This window comes from Aegilops tauschii, chromosome 2 (assembly GCF_002575655.3).
Source record: "Aegilops tauschii subsp. strangulata cultivar AL8/78 chromosome 2, Aet v6.0, whole genome shotgun sequence".
Taxonomy (NCBI): Eukaryota; Viridiplantae; Streptophyta; class Magnoliopsida; order Poales; family Poaceae; genus Aegilops; species Aegilops tauschii.
Genome location: NC_053036.3, coordinates 219,559,165 through 219,576,347, shown reverse-complemented (window position 1 = coordinate 219,576,347; position 17,183 = coordinate 219,559,165).

Sequence of the window (17,183 nt, the reverse complement as noted above, 5' to 3'; positions counted from 1 at the left end):
TTATTGTAGGGTACGAAACCACCTCAAAGTTATTCTTTCGGATTGATCTATCATAGAGTTCGTACTAGAATAACAACTTAAGACACAAATCAATCAAAACCCTAATGTCACCTAGATACTCCAATGTCACCTCAAGTATCCGTGGGTATGATTATACGATATGCATCAAACAATCTCAGATTCATCTATTCAACCAACACATAGAACTTCAAAGAGTGCCCCAAAGTTTCTACCGGAGAGTCAAGACGAAAACGTGTGTCAACCCCTATGCATAAGTTCACGAGCCGAACCCGCAAGTTGATCACCAAAACATACATCAAGTGGATCACGTGATATCCCATTGTCACCACAGATAAGCACATGCAAGACATACATCAAGTGTTCTCAAATCCTTAAAGACTCAATCCAATAAGATAACTTCAAAGGGAAAACTCAATCCATTACAAGAGAGTAGAGGGGGAGAAACATCATAAGATCCAACTATAATAGCGAAGCTCGCGATACATCAAGATCGTACCACCTCAAGAACACGAGAGAGAGAGATCAAACACATAGCTACTGGTACATACCCTTAGCCCAGAGGGTGAACTACTCCCTCCTCGACATGGAGAGCGCCGGGATGATGAAGATGGCCACCGGTGAGGGATCCCCCCTCCGGCAGGGTGCCGGAACAGGGTCCCGATTGGTGTTTCGTGGCTACAGAGGCTTGAGGCGACGGAACTCCAGATCTATTGTGCTCCCCGATGTTTTTAGGGTATATGGATATATATATAGGCGAAAGAAGTTGGTCAGGGGAGCCACGAGGGGCCCACGAGGGTGGGGGGCGTGCCCAGGGCGGTAGGGCGCGCCTCCCTGCCTCGTGGCTTCCTCGAAGCTTCCATGACGTCTACTCCAAGTCTTCTGGATTGCTTCTGTTCCTAAAATAACTCTCCAGAAGGTTTCATTCCATTTGGACTCCGTTTGATATTCCTTTTCTTCGAAACACTAAAATAGGCAAGAAAACAACAATTTGGGTTGGGCCTCCGGTTAATAGGTTAGTCCCAAAAATAATATAAAAGTGTATAATAAAGCCCATAAACATCCAAAACAGATAATATAATAGCATGGAACAATAAAAAATTATAGATACGTTGGAGACGTATCAGTCCGCTTCGGCTTCCTCTTCGGGCGACTCGTCGCCCGCGTCTTCAATAAGGGGGGCCCCGGCGCCGGCGCCGCTGGCCTCCCCGGCAGACTCCTCCCACTGGGCGAGCTCCTTCTCCTCTGTGGCCGCGTCGGCCTCGTCCTCCATGGTGCCGGCGCTGCCGGCATCCTTGGGAAGCGCCGCCTCCGCCGCCCTGGCGGCGATGTAGTCCAGCTCCTCCTTGGTGGTGTCATGGATGAGCAGCAGCTCGTTGCAGACATAGCCCTTCGAAAAGTTGTCGAAAAACTCCTGCACCTTCTCTGCTGGTGGCTCAACCCAGGCCGGGTCGAGGCCGTGCGCGTTGAAGTCCGGCATCATGGCAACGATAGCGGACCGGCGAGAGTTGTTGCTCAGCGGGACCACTCCCATCGGCAACCCAAACAGGGGCCCCTTGACGGCCTTGCCGGTCTTCGCGGCCCTACCGGTCCTCTCAGCCTAGCCGTCATCATCCACATTGAGCTGGAAGAGCCTCTGACAAAAGTGGGCATGCCCCAGCACCGTGAAGTTATGCTTCAGGCCAGGGCGGAGCCTCATGACATCGGCCGCATTCCTGAAGTCCCAGGCCAACCTCCCCTTGTTGTGCAGTGGGGCGATTTGGCGACGGATGAAATCGGCCCCAATCATCTCGAGGGTGAGCCCGGCCATGGTGAGGCGATGGATCCTGGTGGTGGCGACCGTGAGCTTCTTGTCGTTGGCGTCGAGGTCGCTCCAGTCCTTGTGGCGAGTCGGCGGACTCTAACGAACTCGGCAGAACTCGTGCGGATCCTCCTCTCTGACCCAGAGCCACCGGCCCCGCCACTCATCCCACATCTCCTTCTGGGCACCCTTCGGGTACGTGCCCTTCTCCTGGGTCCTCGGGATCCAGGTGATGCACCTAGAAATGGCATCCACTGGCTGGATGCGAGGATAGAAGTAGTGGCGGAAGAGCGCCGTGCTTGGGAGCACTCCGGCAAAGCCCTCGCAGAGATGGCCGAAGAGGGCCATGCATGCCACGACATTCGGCGTAAAGTCGAGGAGGTGAAAACCATAGGTGTGCATGATGTCATTGAAGAAATCAGAGAAAGGGGGGCAGAGCCCGCAAGAAAAGTAATCAACAAAGAAGGTATACCGATTTGAGCCGGCCTTGGCGAAATCGGCAGGGATGATGTGCGTGGTAGGTTGCCCCGTTGTCTCCCTCCCCCACAGGGGCTTGAAGTAGTCCCTAAGATGGACCACATTGACCGTCGAGGGGAAATAGGCATGCTGCGTCCACAACACCGCCAACTCGCTCTCCGGCGCCTCTTTCTCCCCGACATCCTTGGCCACCCCTTTGCCTTTGACTGTCTTGGGCGCCATGGCGACGGAGAGGGAATGGAGGATTAAGGGCTGTGAGGGTGCAACGGCGGCGAGCAAAGGCAAGAGCTTGAGGAGGAAGAAGGGAGCGGCGGTTCTGAGATTGGAGAAGGCACAGGGCGTAAATGAGCAGCGCGCCTGCAGTCTCTCCTTTTTATGGGGAAGGCGCAGGCCGCCTATTTACCATTTACCACCATGTGACGCATGGATGCTGCAACCATCCCACGCACGACCCCCACGTCACGCATTCAATGCAGATCGTGGGGAAGTGCAACTTGCGGGAGAGTTACTGCGATAAAACTCCGCCGCGCGCGCGCCCGGGCACCGTTCCGGGCCTGGCCCAATAACACCCCGCCCTTATATGTGACCCTGGCCCGGGGGCTCCTGTCGGTGTACAAAAGTAGGGGGTCCCTTTTTGCACCCCTTTACTTGTGCGCGGGCAGTCGCAGCCACGCACCCGCAGCCGCGCTTGGCAGGATAGAAGAGGAAGCAAAGACACAAGACTACCAGAGCCGTATTCAAGACCAGAAGCATGAAGAGCAGAGGGGCGAGGTGAAACTCCCCCGGCAAGGCCCTTGCTGCGGAGGCCTTCACGACCCCGGCAAGAGCCTTGCCGGGGCAACTTTCCCAACACCAATGGGGCTGCCACCCTTGAGTCTAAAAGTTCCGACGCCATCAACCACATTGGAACCAAGGCTCGGGAGGCGCCTCCATGGTAACATGCAAATCTTTGTGAAGACAAAGGGCCTGCGAGGCCTAGGTAGGAACCATAAAACAAGACAACGGCGAGGCTCCTTGCCGAGGATGCCCACAAGGCCCCGGCAAGACTCTTGCCGAGGGCGCCCACAAGGCCCCGGCAAGACCCTTGCCGGGAATATCAGCAAGACCGCGGCAAGGCCTTGCCGCCCCGTCACCGCCCCAACTCAACGGCCGACCCACCAACTAAGAAGGTACCCACGTGGCAGTACGTGGTTCCTAAGCCAACTAGTCAAGCACCTACGTGGTGGCATGCAGATCTTTGTGAAGACCCTGCCACCACACTAGCTCAGCAGCCTGCCAGCCTACATGGCGCTGCATGCCTCGTTGGCCTGGACGCGTGTCGGAGCAAGGCGAAGCGGCGACGGACGGGACAGGCCTTGTTGTCGTCCCCGATAAAGTAAGAGGACACCTAAGTAGTGTATTTAATGTGTTTTGTCCTACGGTGCTAGAGATAAACTCGACTACTGTATAACTTTCCACCTCCTGTGTGCCACTGTGGCAGCCCCTTTGACTATAAAAGGAGGCCCGCGGCGTACTGAGAGAGGATTCGACTTTTTGGACCCTGCACACTTTGTAGCTAGTCCAACAACACCAGATAAACACAAGCCAGCAGGAGTAGGGTATTACGCATCACTTGCGGCCCAAACCTGGATAAATCTCCCGTGTTGATCTCTTAAACCCGCTCTTTCCACAGCCCAGCGCCCGCCGACCATAGAAGGGATTCCCCGTGATCCCATAGGTGTCGTTTCCACCGACAATATCGGAGCCTTTTGGGAAGTCCACATAGTCAACCATCATATAATCTTCTATGATTGCTAACACCCATCGCATACCCATGAGCAAAAAGTTTCAACTGGACACATAGAAAGATAGGGGCTTATGGTTTTTCCTCCCAACATATTCACCTCAAGGGTGATGGTAACAATAATAATTCATGTTCGCTCATATCCAACTGGATATATGTGCCTAGATCTTTCCTCACCACATGATGCTTGAAAAAAGAGAAAAAAAAAGGAATAGGGAAGAATACCTTGACTCTTGCATAAAAATAAATACATAAAAGTAAAAGGTAGGCCCTTCACAGAGGGAAGCAGAGGTTCTCAAGCACTTTTTGGTTTGTATGCTCAATCTATTAGTGCAAAAGAACATCATGTTATATTGCCCCTTATGATAGCAACCTTTATTATGCAATCTGTCGCCTTTATTACTTTGCCATCACAAGTTCGTACAATGCTCAATTTTCTCTTACACTAAATTATCCAACACATTTAGAAGCAATTTTGTTTGCCTTATTGCACCGATGACAACTTACTTGAAGGATCTTACTCAATCCATAGGTAGTTATGGTGGACTCTTCAAAACAAGATTTGTGTTTAAGGGTTTTTGGATGCACAAGTAGTATCTCTACTTAGTGCGGAATTTTTTGGCTAGCAAAGATATTGGGCAAGCACCACATGTTAAAGGATCCATGACAATATAACTTCTATGTGAATTTGAACAAACATAAATCATTACGTTGTATTCCTTTTCCAACTCAACAAATTTGGCATCTAATATTTTTATGGGGGCTCACAATCATAAAAGATGCCCAACATAGTGTACTTGCATGTGAATCTTCTCTTCCCCTATTAATTCTTTCATGAATTCCATCATTGACCAATGCTATGTTTATTAATCTCAAATAGATTTTACCACTTGTACTTTTCTTTATGTGATGTCATTACTTACGATAAGATTATAATATGATCTTTTCATTATTTCCTTTTTTATTTTGATTGAAACATAAAAGTAAAGAAAGCAAAACTTGAACTAAACTTTATTATATGTTGCACGCGATTACATAGATAGATAGATCACTAAGCAAGCACTCGAAAAAGAATGAACTAATCTTTTATTCAACTAATTCAAAAGATAACTAAAGATTGAACTAAGATAGATAAAGGAAAAGAAGGTGGTGATACGATACCGGGGCACCTCCCCCAAGCTTGGCACAAGCCAAGGGGAGTGCCCATACCATGTAATCAAGTCCCCTTTGGTGGTGAAGAAGGTGATGGTGGTGATGATGAGGTAGTAGCGAGCTTATCCTCCGGCTTCCATGCCAGCGGCTCACCATCATAAGAGGAAGCAAGAGTCTCGCAAGTCCTACACCTGGCAGCCAAACTCATACCTTTATCTTGCCTCGTATTCAAAGTCATGATTTTAGAGATCATAGATTCGGCTTTGTAGAAAGTTGATTTTCCCATTGAGGGTAAAGACGATGTCCTTCATGGACTGGCCGTCCACCTTGTGATCACGGGTAAAATCCGTAATCTTGAGTTGATTGGCATTGAGTCCGCGCTCCACCATCCCCTTGCACATTAAGACCTCCTGCTCCATGGCTTTGAGCCTGGCCTCCACGGTTCCCCTTGGGCCCTTGAACGTCTCGGATGTGGAGCACCCCCTCACACATCTCGATGGTTTGAGGGTGCTTCATCACCTCTGACAAGGAGGGGTAGATTACCCTTTTTAAGAATTTGTCCTTGGGCCCTAGATATGTCACAAAACAACAAGAAAGAAGAACAAAAGATTTCTTTAGGATATGGTGGTCAATATGTTCGGGGGGTATATAAAAATTTTTATCTTGGGAAACAAGGAAACCGGAGTCGGGAAGGTTCCTGAGGTGGGCACAACCCACCTGGGCACGCCAGGCAATGCAGGCGCGCCGTGGTGTCTTGTGCCCTCCTCGGTTGCCTTCCTGGTTATTCCTTATTTTCCAAAAAAATTAATATTCCAAAACCGACAGCAAATAGTTTTGCAGATTTTTGAAAGTTTGTTTACTTACCGTATCACGTACCTCCTCTTTTTCAGGGTTCTGGAGGGATCCGGAAGGTTTCTTTTATGTGTTCTTCAAGTGACATGGTTTGAATAATATTGCTTTCAACATTAATAGGCTTACCTGGGATATAGTATTTAATTCTTTGCCCATTGACCACCTTCGGATTAGTACCTTCGGCATTATTAATTTTGATAGCTCGAGAGCAATAAACCTCTTCAATAATATATGGTACTTCCCATTTGGAAACAAGTTTTCCTACAAAGAATCTAAAACGAGAGTTGTACAAAAGAACATATTCCCCAACTTTAAATTCCCGCTTTTGAATTCTTTTATCATGCCATCCTTTAACTTTTTCTTTAAATAGTTTGGCATTTTCATAAGCTTGGGTTCTCCATTCATCTATTAAGCTAATATAAAATAACCTCTTTTCACCAGCAAGTTTGAAATCATAGTTGAGTTCTTTAACTGCCGAATATGCTTTATGTTCTACCTCAAGAGGCAAAATACAAGCTTTTCCATAAACCATTTTATAAGGAGACATACCCATAGGATTTCTATATGCTGTTCTGTAGGCCCAAAGTGCATCATCCAATTTCTTAGACCAATTCTTTCGGTACCAATTGACAGTTTTTGTAATATTAGTTTTTTTCTCTATAGCTAAGTTCAAATTGACCACTAGATTGAGGATGATAGGGTGAAGCAACTCTATGGTTTACATCATACTTAGCAAGCATTTTACAGAAAGCACCATGAATAAAGTGTGAACCACCATCGGTCATGAAATATCTAGGGACTCCAAACCTTGGGAAAATAACTTCTTTAAGCATTTTAATGGAAGTGTTATGATCATCACTACTAGTTGGAGTAGCTTCTATCCGCTTAGTAACATAATCAACAACAACCAAAATTGAGTATACCCATTAGAGGAAGGGAAAGGTCCCATATAATCAAAACCCCAAATATCAAATGGTTCAACAGCAAGTGAATAATTCATAGGCATTTCCTGACATTTACAGATATTACCAATTCTTTGACATTCATCACAAGATAAAACATACTTATGGGAATCCTTGAAGTGAGTAGGCCAATAAAAACCAGATTGCAATACCTTCTGAGCAGTTCTATCTCCCTCATGATGTCCCCCATAAGCTTCGGAGTGACATTTTTGTAGGTTGTTCTTGTTCATGCTCAGGTACACAACGTCTAATAATACCATCTTCTCCTTATTTATAAAGATGTGGGTCATCCCAAAAGTAATGTCTTAAATCATAGAAGAATTTTTTTATTTTATTGCTATGTGAAACTAGGTGGCATATATTTAGCAACAATGTTATTAGCATAGTCAGCATATCAAGGAGTATTATGAGAAACATTTATTGCAGCAAGTTGTTCATCAGGAAAGCTCTCATCAATAGGTAGTGGATCATCAAGAATATTTTCTGACCTAGACAAGTTATCAGCTACGGGGTTCTTAGCTCCTTTTCTCTCAGTAATATGTAAATCAAATTCTTGTAGCAGAAGAACCCACCTAATGAGTCTAGGTTTAGCATATTTCTTCTCCATAAGATATTTTATAGCAGCATGATCGGTGTGAACAATTACTTTAGAATCAACAATGTAAGATCTAAATTTATCACAAGCAACACAATTGCTGAAAATTCTTTTTCAGTAGTAGCATAATTTTGTTGAGCACTATCTAGAGTTTTACTAGCATAATGAATAACATTTAATTTTTTATCAACTCTTTGTCCTAGAACAACACCAATAGCATAATTACTAGCATCACACATAATTTCAAATGGCAAGTTCCAATCAGGTGGATGTACTATAGGTGTAGAAGTTAAGGCTTTCTTAAGTGTTTCAAAGGCTTCTACACAATCATCATCAAAAACAAATGGAACATCCTTTTGTAAAAGATTTGTAAGAGGCCTAGATATTTTAGATAAGTCTTTAATAAACCTCCTATAGAAACTAGCATGACCAAGGAAACTACGAATACCTTTAATATCTTTAGGACATGGCATTTTCTCAATTGCGTCAACTTTAGCTTTATCCACCTCAATATCTCATTCAGAAATTTTATGCCCCAAGAAAATACCTTCATTAACCATAAAGTGGCACTTCTCCCAATTCAAGACAAGATAAATTTGCCCACATCTCTGCAAAACTCGATCAAGGTTGCTTAAGAAATCATCAAAAGAAGTTCCATAAACAGAAAAATCATCTATGAAAACCTCAACAATATTTTCACAGAAATCAGAAAATATAGCAGTCATACATCTTTGAAAGGTAGAAGGTGCATTGCATAAACCAAACAGCATACGTCTATAAGCATAAGTTCCAAAAGGACAAGTAAAGGTGGTTTTCTCTTGATCAGGTTGTGAAACAGTTATTTGAGAAAAAACAGAATATCCAACAAGAAAACAAAAGTGTGTGTGCTTAGATAATCTCTCTAACATTTGATCAATAAAAGGCAGAGGGTAATGATCTTTTCTAGTTGCTTTATTTAATTTTCTAAAATCAATTACCATTCTATAGCTAGTGACAATTCTTTGTGGAATAAGTTCATTTTTATCATTAGGAACAATAGTAATACCTCCCTTCTTAGGGACACAATAAACGGGACTTACCCATCTACTATCAGTTATGTGATAGATTATACCTACTTCCAGAAGCTTTAGTATTTCAGTTCTTACCACTTCTTTCATTTTAGGATTCAAACATCGTTGGTGATCAACAACGGGTTTAGCAGCAGGTTCCATATTAATCTTGTGTTGACAGAGAGTGGGACTAATGCCCTTAAGATCATCATGAGTATATCCAATAGCAGCTCGGTGCTTCTTCAGAAATTTCAATAATCTTTCTTCTTCATGTTCTGAAAGGTGAGCACTAATAATAATAGGATATATCTTTTTCTCATCAAGATAAGCATATTTCAAAGTGTCTGGCAATAGTTTTAATTTAAACACGGGATCACCTTTAGGTGGACGAGGAACTCCTAGTTTCAATAGGCAAATTGTGTTTAAGCAGAGGCTGTTGTTCAAATAATATTTTATCTATTTCATTTCTTTCACGCAAGTGCATATCATTTTCATGGTCGAGCAAACATTGTTCTTGTGGATCAGTAGGAGGCATGGCAATAGAACCAAGACCAATTATTTCGTATTTATAGGTAATTCTTTCTTATGAGGTTGTTTACTAAACTTAGATAAATTAAATTCATGAGACTCATCACAAAAGCTAACACTGACAGTTTGTTTGTGACGATTTATAGTAGCATTGACAGTGTTCAAGAAAGGTCTACCAAAGATAATGGGACAAAAGTCATCTTGTGGGGAACCAATAACTAGAAAATCTGTAGAATATTTTATTTTCCAACAAAAGACTTCAACATCTCTAGCAATCCCAAGTCGTGTGATGGTGTCTCAATTAGCATGTTTAATAGTAACATCTATATCTTCTATTTCGGCGGGTGCTATATCATTCATAATTTCTTGATATAAGGTAAAAGGAATAGCACTCACACTAGCACCCATGTCACTTAATGTAGCGACCCGACCCGGATGGATCAACTCTCTGTGCTTAAGTGTCATCCCTGGATCGGTATGCTGACACACACAGTACTCGAGGATTTATAACAGAGGTAAATCACATGTATAAAATAACGTAAATACTATTACCTCAATCCAAATAGCGGAAGTAACAAGGTTGTGGATTCCCATCAACACCAACGGCAAAGTTGAGTGTAGAAATCGTAACCCTAACATATCACTTACTCGTCGTAAGATATCCTGCAACATGAAACGTTGCAGCCCGAAAACGGGCCAGCACATGGAATATGCTGGCAAATTCACACCATAGAGAAATGATGAACAAAGTCTATCACTACATGCATATATGGCTGGTGGAAAAGCTCTATGGTTACAGTTTTGCGAAAAAGCCAATTTTTCCCTACTGCAAAGGAATAAATTTTATTTGACTATCATGGTGGTTGTTAAACATTGAGATGGTTGACAGCATCTCAATCCCAATTAAGTATCATCATTAACCCAACAAGATTAATTAAAGTAACATGATGAGATTCACATGATAATCCATGTACTAGATACTCAAGATGTCCATAACCGGGGACACGGCTAATCATGATTAGTTTGTACACTCTGCAGAGGTTTGTGCACTTTTCCCCACAAGACTCGATCGCCTCCGCTTGATTCTCGCACTACATGATGTTTGAGAAACGGATGACCGAGACACAGTCTTTTAGAAACAATAACTCTTTACTCCGGGTGGACAGTTACACCTACTTTCCCCTACATCTGCTAGCCCACCTCTTCAAGAGATCATGTAACCTACTCAACTATGCTAGAGCCCATAATAGCTTGTGGCTGCACACGGAAGTTTCTAGCATGAATAATCTCATGATCCCTTTGAACCTGGGTGGCGAACCATAGGATGATCACACGGTATATCCCCGGGATCTCCTAGGACAACACTGGTATATCCCAGGTGTCCGGGCAAGTCCACTGGTATATCCCCAGGGTGCCCCTACCAATCCACCCAGATGTGTATTAAAGTTGCCACCTTAAGTTGAACCATTAAGTAAACAATCTCACATCTGTCATGGAATACACTCAAACCCAATCCACGTCTACGAGCATAGCATAGCAGTATAAGCATAACGTAATAGTAACTCCCAAGGTTTGAATGCAGGGCAATAGGTTCCTACCTCATCAACTACTTCCCAATACCCACATGTTATCAATCCTACTCATGCAATGTTTGAGGGTGAAACTAATGCATAAAAACTGGGTATGAAAGGGATATGATCAAAGTGTGAACTTGCCTGCAATGTTGATGAAGATGATTCGCACTCATAACTCTTGATAGTTCTACTCGTCACACTCTGTTCAATCTATCGTGAGCAAGCAATAGTAACCACGCATAAGCAATCACTCAAAAGATCAGAAAGAACGAAGAAGATACTTCGGAAAACATCAAAACCAAGAAAATAACTCTTGCAACATAAAACAATTTCTAACAGTACCAAAATTATGTGAATTTGGCCTTATCAGAAAGTTTAGGTCAAGAGCTTTAATTTGCAAAAAGAATGAACTAAATCGGAGTTACGAAACTCAAGTTACGATCAAAAGAAGATTCAAATTCAAATCTGATCTAATTCAAATTTTAAAATTTCAAAAACATGTTTGAGTTGGATTACTGGATAGAGGGGATCATAACGAAGAAGTGGGCGTTGGTTTCGTTGGATTTGGACAAACGAGTAAAAAGTTGTGGTGTTTTGAAAATTAGGGACTGAACTGAAAAATAAAATCTACACCTAGGTCCCTGGCCACGTGTCAGAAATCTATTGGTTAAAAACCGTTCGTTGCGAAGGCAAAGCAGTGAACGTTCACTAAGTAAAAAAAACGATTCGAATAAAAAAAGAACTAATCTAATCCTATCCATCTAACCTAGATCGGACGGACGAGGAGCACCGGCGGCTTACCGCGGTGGTGGGCGTCGACGTCGCCGGAGAAGGAGTCGGCAGCGGCGTCGGGGTGGCTGCTCCGGCGGTCCTCCGGCGTGGCCGCAGGGTCTGGGAGAAGCGGCGCAAGGAGGGGAAGGCGATGGCGGCGTCGGCGGAGGTCGAGGGTGACGGAACGGGGCGCGGCGGCGGCGGCAGATATCGTCGGAGGTGGGAACTCCGGCGAGGGCGGCGGTGGCTGCGGTTTGCGGCAAAGGAGGAGGAACGGGGCCCGGGCGGCGGTATAAATGGGAGGAGGGGGTCGGCTTGTGCGAGGGGCAGAGGGAGAGGAGTCCCGAGCGGGACTCGGCATCGGCCGGCGACGGCGTACGGGAGCTGGACTCCTGCTTGGCTTGGGGAGGAAGAACCCGACAGGTGGGTCCCACCTGTCGGTGGCTGGGCGTGGCGGCGTGCGAGCGAGGGAGCGAGCGGGCGCGCGAGGCGTAGGCGGTTTGGGCGTGGGGAGCTGGTGGGCTGCGGCTGCGGCTGGCCTGGCCTAGTTGGCTGGGCCGGCCCAGTTCGGTGGTTTCATTTTTTTAAATACTTTTGCAGACAAGAAAATAAAACAAAATAAAATAAAATATGATAGGCATATAATATATCAAGATTTTCAGAAAAATATTTTCTACAACGTGAACATTTTTACAACGCCAAATAAAATTCACACAAATTTAAATAAAGCAAAGAGTGCTACTGTTCTAATAAAATCCAGTAAAAATCATTTTAAAAATACCAAAATGATTTCAAATTTATTACTCCCCAATTTTCTGATGTAGGGAATCATGTTACCCTATTTTCCATATATTTTATTTTTGGAGAAAAATAATTTGAATAAAACCCAAACAACTCCAAATTAAAAATAATTTCCAAAAGGACTTTGAATTTGATCCTTTGAAACTCCCAACTCATATTTCATATGTTTTGAAGAAGTCATTTTATCTTCGCTCGTGAAAATCATTGAGTTGCATAAAGTTTCAGAATTGGAAATATTCTCAACTGAAATTCAAATATTTTCAACACCCCTTGTCATTTAAATAAATGGAAGAAGTCATGTCATCTTCTCTCCAGGGTTTTGTGGTGAAAAGAATTTGAATTCACGGAGATCATAAAGCAAAAATGAAAGTTTGGGAAAGTCCTTTTATTCCCTCTCATTTAACTTTCAAAAATTTCAAATTTCACTCAATATCACTCAATCAATCAAACAATCAATCAAATCTATCTATTTATTATAACATTCCAAAATTTAGTGGGATGTTACAAACCTACCACCCTTAAAATGAATCTCGTCCTCGAGATTCGGAGAGGCTAGCAGGAAATAGGTTAGGTTTGGGGTCTTCTCAAAATCCATCGATCGTCACAGGGGTCTGGGGTGCTACCACCCTTAGAAACATCGTTACGGTCTCATCAATACTCATGTACTCCATCCAGATTCTTGACAGGGCCGGTCTTCTCAGATTCTCGAGATAATTCCTTCTCTGGCTCTTCCGGTAGTGGCATAACCTTTACCGCTATCCTTCTGTCCTTTCATCTTGATAAGGTGGTTCCGTGACTGGGTCTTCATAGCTGACGGGTCTGGCGCCAATAGTAAACCACTATCGATATCTCTCGGTGGTCAACAATTTATGGTTTGTCCTGCAGGAAATGGGTCTGGGCTGATCCTCACCGTATAACCTACGGTTGGCAACAACTACCGTGTACAAAGGTAAAATTATCATACCATTCTAAGGTTTAAACAAGGTTTGATCGTCGTCTCTCTACTATAGGTAAGTCACTCAGATTTACCATCCCACATAGCAAGGCGAATAATAAGAGTAAGTCGGTATGGTGATCAATCCATCCCGCACCCAAATCATTACCTGATATATGGTTTAGCGAATCTCGCATTCTAACGCTTAGTCATTCCTCACAAGCATTGCAGAATTTCTCTTGTCGACGAACTGGGTTCAGATAAATCCATAGATTCTGCAAGCCAAACAAACATCTATCGTTCTTTCACAACTCTCAGGTTTTGCGTAAACTCCTATAAAATCGTCTATCGATAAAATCGTAACTTCTTCCAGGGTTTTTCCTTTAGCAAGAATGTGCTTGCTTCTTGGCAGGTCCTGGGGCCTGTGGGTTATGGCCCATCTCATCACTTGTAAACCCTGAACTCGTCATCGGGGAAACTGATCCTTAATCCAACATCCAACTTCCTAGTATTCTTAAATCCATCCAATTGTACTGTCTTCCTTCCTTCTATTAGCACCAAACTAGGACATGATTACTCAGACTCATTATGAAATTTCCATTGATCCATATTTCCAACATCATACCTCCTTTATATCCAATAGTAATTCATCTCTTCATCCTCGGGGGATATCCCACATACCGAGATAAAAAAAACACTTATACTTATGAAGTCCATACTCCACTTCGTGGAACATCATTATCCTTTCCAGGGGAATATTGGCCATCTCTGCATGGCACTTCTTCAACTGGGAAACATGAAACACATCATGAACTCCTGACAGTCCTTTGGGTGATTCCAACTTGTTGGCCACTTCTCCCATACGCTCCAAAACTCGGTATGGTCCTACAAATCTCGGGGCTAACTTTCCCTTAACACCAAATCGTTTAATTCCTCGCAGAGGGGACACACGAAGACATGCTCTGTCTCCAATTTCATAGACTACCTCCTTGCGTTTTTTAGTCTGCATAACTCTTCTGCCTGGACTGAGCTACCTTCAGTCTATCTTGAATCAACTTAACATTCTCTTCTGACTCCTTGATCACATTTGGTCCAAACAAATGACGGTCTCCAACTTCATCCCACATCAACGGTGTCTGGCTCCTTCTCCCATACAAAGCTTCAAAAGGGGCCATCTTCAAACTGGCTTGGTAACTGTTATTGTATGAGAACTCCGCGTAAGGTAGATTATCATCCCTACTAGATCCATAATCTAGCGCACATGCTCTCAACATGTCCTCCAGAATCTGATTGAGTCTCTCGGTCTATCCATCTGTCTGCGGATGAAGGGTTGTACTGAACTCTAGCCTAGTACCCAAAGTCTGGTGCAACTGATTTCAAAACTTTGAGGTAAACTGTGTTCCTCTATCTGATACGATGGTCCTCGGAACTCCATGCAGACATACGATCCTGGTCAAATATATCTTGGCCAACTTCGCACTTGTATAGGTGGTTTTTACTAGGATAAAGTGAGCCACTTTGGTCAAGCGAATCAATTACTATCCAGATAGAATCATATCCCGTTCGGGTTCTGGGAAATCCGATAATGAAATCCATGCCAAGCTTATCCTACTTCCATTCGGGTATCGGCATAGGCTGTAGTAATCCGGCTAGCTTCTGATGCTCTGCCTTTATCTGGCATACATACTAGATACTCCGCAATAACCTTCTTCATACCAGTCCACCAGAAATGCTCCTTCAAATCCAAATACATCTTGGTGTTTCCAGGGCGAATTGAGTATGGTGAGTCATGAGCCTCCTGAAGTATTTACTTCCTGATCTTTGCATTATTGGGAACATATACACGGTCCTCGAACCATAAGGTGTCATGCTCATCCTTACGAAAATCCTTGGCCTTTCCTTTGCTCATTTTCACTTTTATCTCAGCAATCTCTTTGTCATCCTTCTGAGCTTCACGGATCCTTCCCAACAATGTAGACTGAACTTCCATTGCTGCAACAAAACCCTTGGGAACAATCTCCAACCGAAGTTCCCTGAGATCCTCGGCTCACTCCTTTGGCAATCCTCTGCTTATGGGGGTATTCATCCTTGTTTTCTTTATGGTTGTGTCCTATTTCTCCACAAAGCTTGTATGCACAAGGTTTCTTCATATCCTTTCCATAAGGCCTCAATTTCTGGGACACAAACCAAGACTTTGGCAAAGTCAACTTAAATTCTTTCCAAGTGGTTACTCCTTGCCATCCGTTGATGGTTTGGTACATCCTCCACCAAGTAGCGGCACCTCTTTCAAAGCACTCAAGAGCATGCTGGGTCATATCCTTTCCGGCTATAGGGTTATTCTCCATGTGATCCTCCATGTTCTGAATCCATCGGTCCGTCTCCAATTGAGTCATTGGTCCAGAAAATATAAGCTCATCTCCATTCGTCCTCTATTGGGTCCATGGGTTTTGGGGTGGGATAAGAGACATCGAGAGGGATGCACACAATACAAACAATGGTTTTGAAAAGACAGATTTTATTTGTGGCTGTCGGAAAAACATCAAACAAATGAGAACTCACAATCGTCGCATCTAACGTAGGTATATAATAGGGGTTTGGTCTTCTAAAGGTCAATAAATCTTCAAAATCGTCAAACTCTTCAAGTCTTGTTCACGTCTCCGATGGCTTCTTCCGATCATGCTTGTCTTTCTCAAGTTCTTTTGCCAGATCATCTCTGTTGACGCGAAGTCTCTCGTTATGTCCTTTATATTTCTGGAGTTGCGTTCCAAACTTCCGGGTTTCAACATCCTTGACATGAACCATGATCCTACTGTCCTTCAGTTCCTGACGAATCTTTGATGTCTCAAGGTTTTGCTCCTCTAGCTTGGCTACTTTCAGCTTCTGGGTCCTGAGTTCTTCACGAAACGCTTCCTTATCAAATACTGTTTCCTGCAGGTCCATCTTAACTTCTTGATGTAATACTCCAGATCCTGGTGATACACCGGCTAAGGTTAAAACTTCATCTTGCTGATAGGTGTTCCATCAGCCTTCTACCATCCAATACTTCCATGCATATGCATGCTTAACTCAGCATGGTGACAATAGCATAAGCGGGCGATAACATCATGGATAGCCGTGTTTCTGTCCTTGTCATTTCCATGAGCTATCTCTCCATAGTGGATATCTCCTGCCTTAGGGTTTTCCTTGACAAAACTTTGTTTTCTAATGCTCCACGTTCCAGTCTTTCTCTGATACACCTTGATCTCGGGCATTGACGGCTTCATAGTCTGCCAACTTCCATAAGAGTAGCCATTCCTAGGTCATACAAATCTTCAAATTCTCCTAGTCTTCAATAGTTGTAGTTTCCATTATCATAATGTATGGTAAAATCCTCTTCATTCTGAATGGTCTAAGTTGTCCGATATCTTGTACTTCTTGGAGTGGTCTCATCCGTCGAATCTTAGAGTGGTCAAAATGGGAAAGGGATATAGTCTCACTAAAAGGAAAATTTGAAAAACTCAGAAAATAAGAGAGGTAAAAGATCTTTTTGAAGAAGAAAGTTTTTAGAGAAAATCCTTCCTATGGGCTTGCCAGTTTCTAGGGTCACGTCCTACAGTCAACATGTGCTCTGATACCATCTTGTAGCGACCCGACCCGAATGGATCAAGTCTCTATGCTTAAGTGTCATCCCTGGATCGGTATGCTGACACACACAGTACTCAAGGATTTATAACAGAGGTAAATCACATGTATAAAATAACGTAAATACTATTACCTCAATCCAAATAGCGGAAGTAACAAGGTTTTGGATTCCCATCAACACCAACGGCAAAGTTGAGTGTAGAAATCGTAACACTAACGTATCACTTACTCGTCGTAAGATATCCTGCAACATGAAACGTTGCAG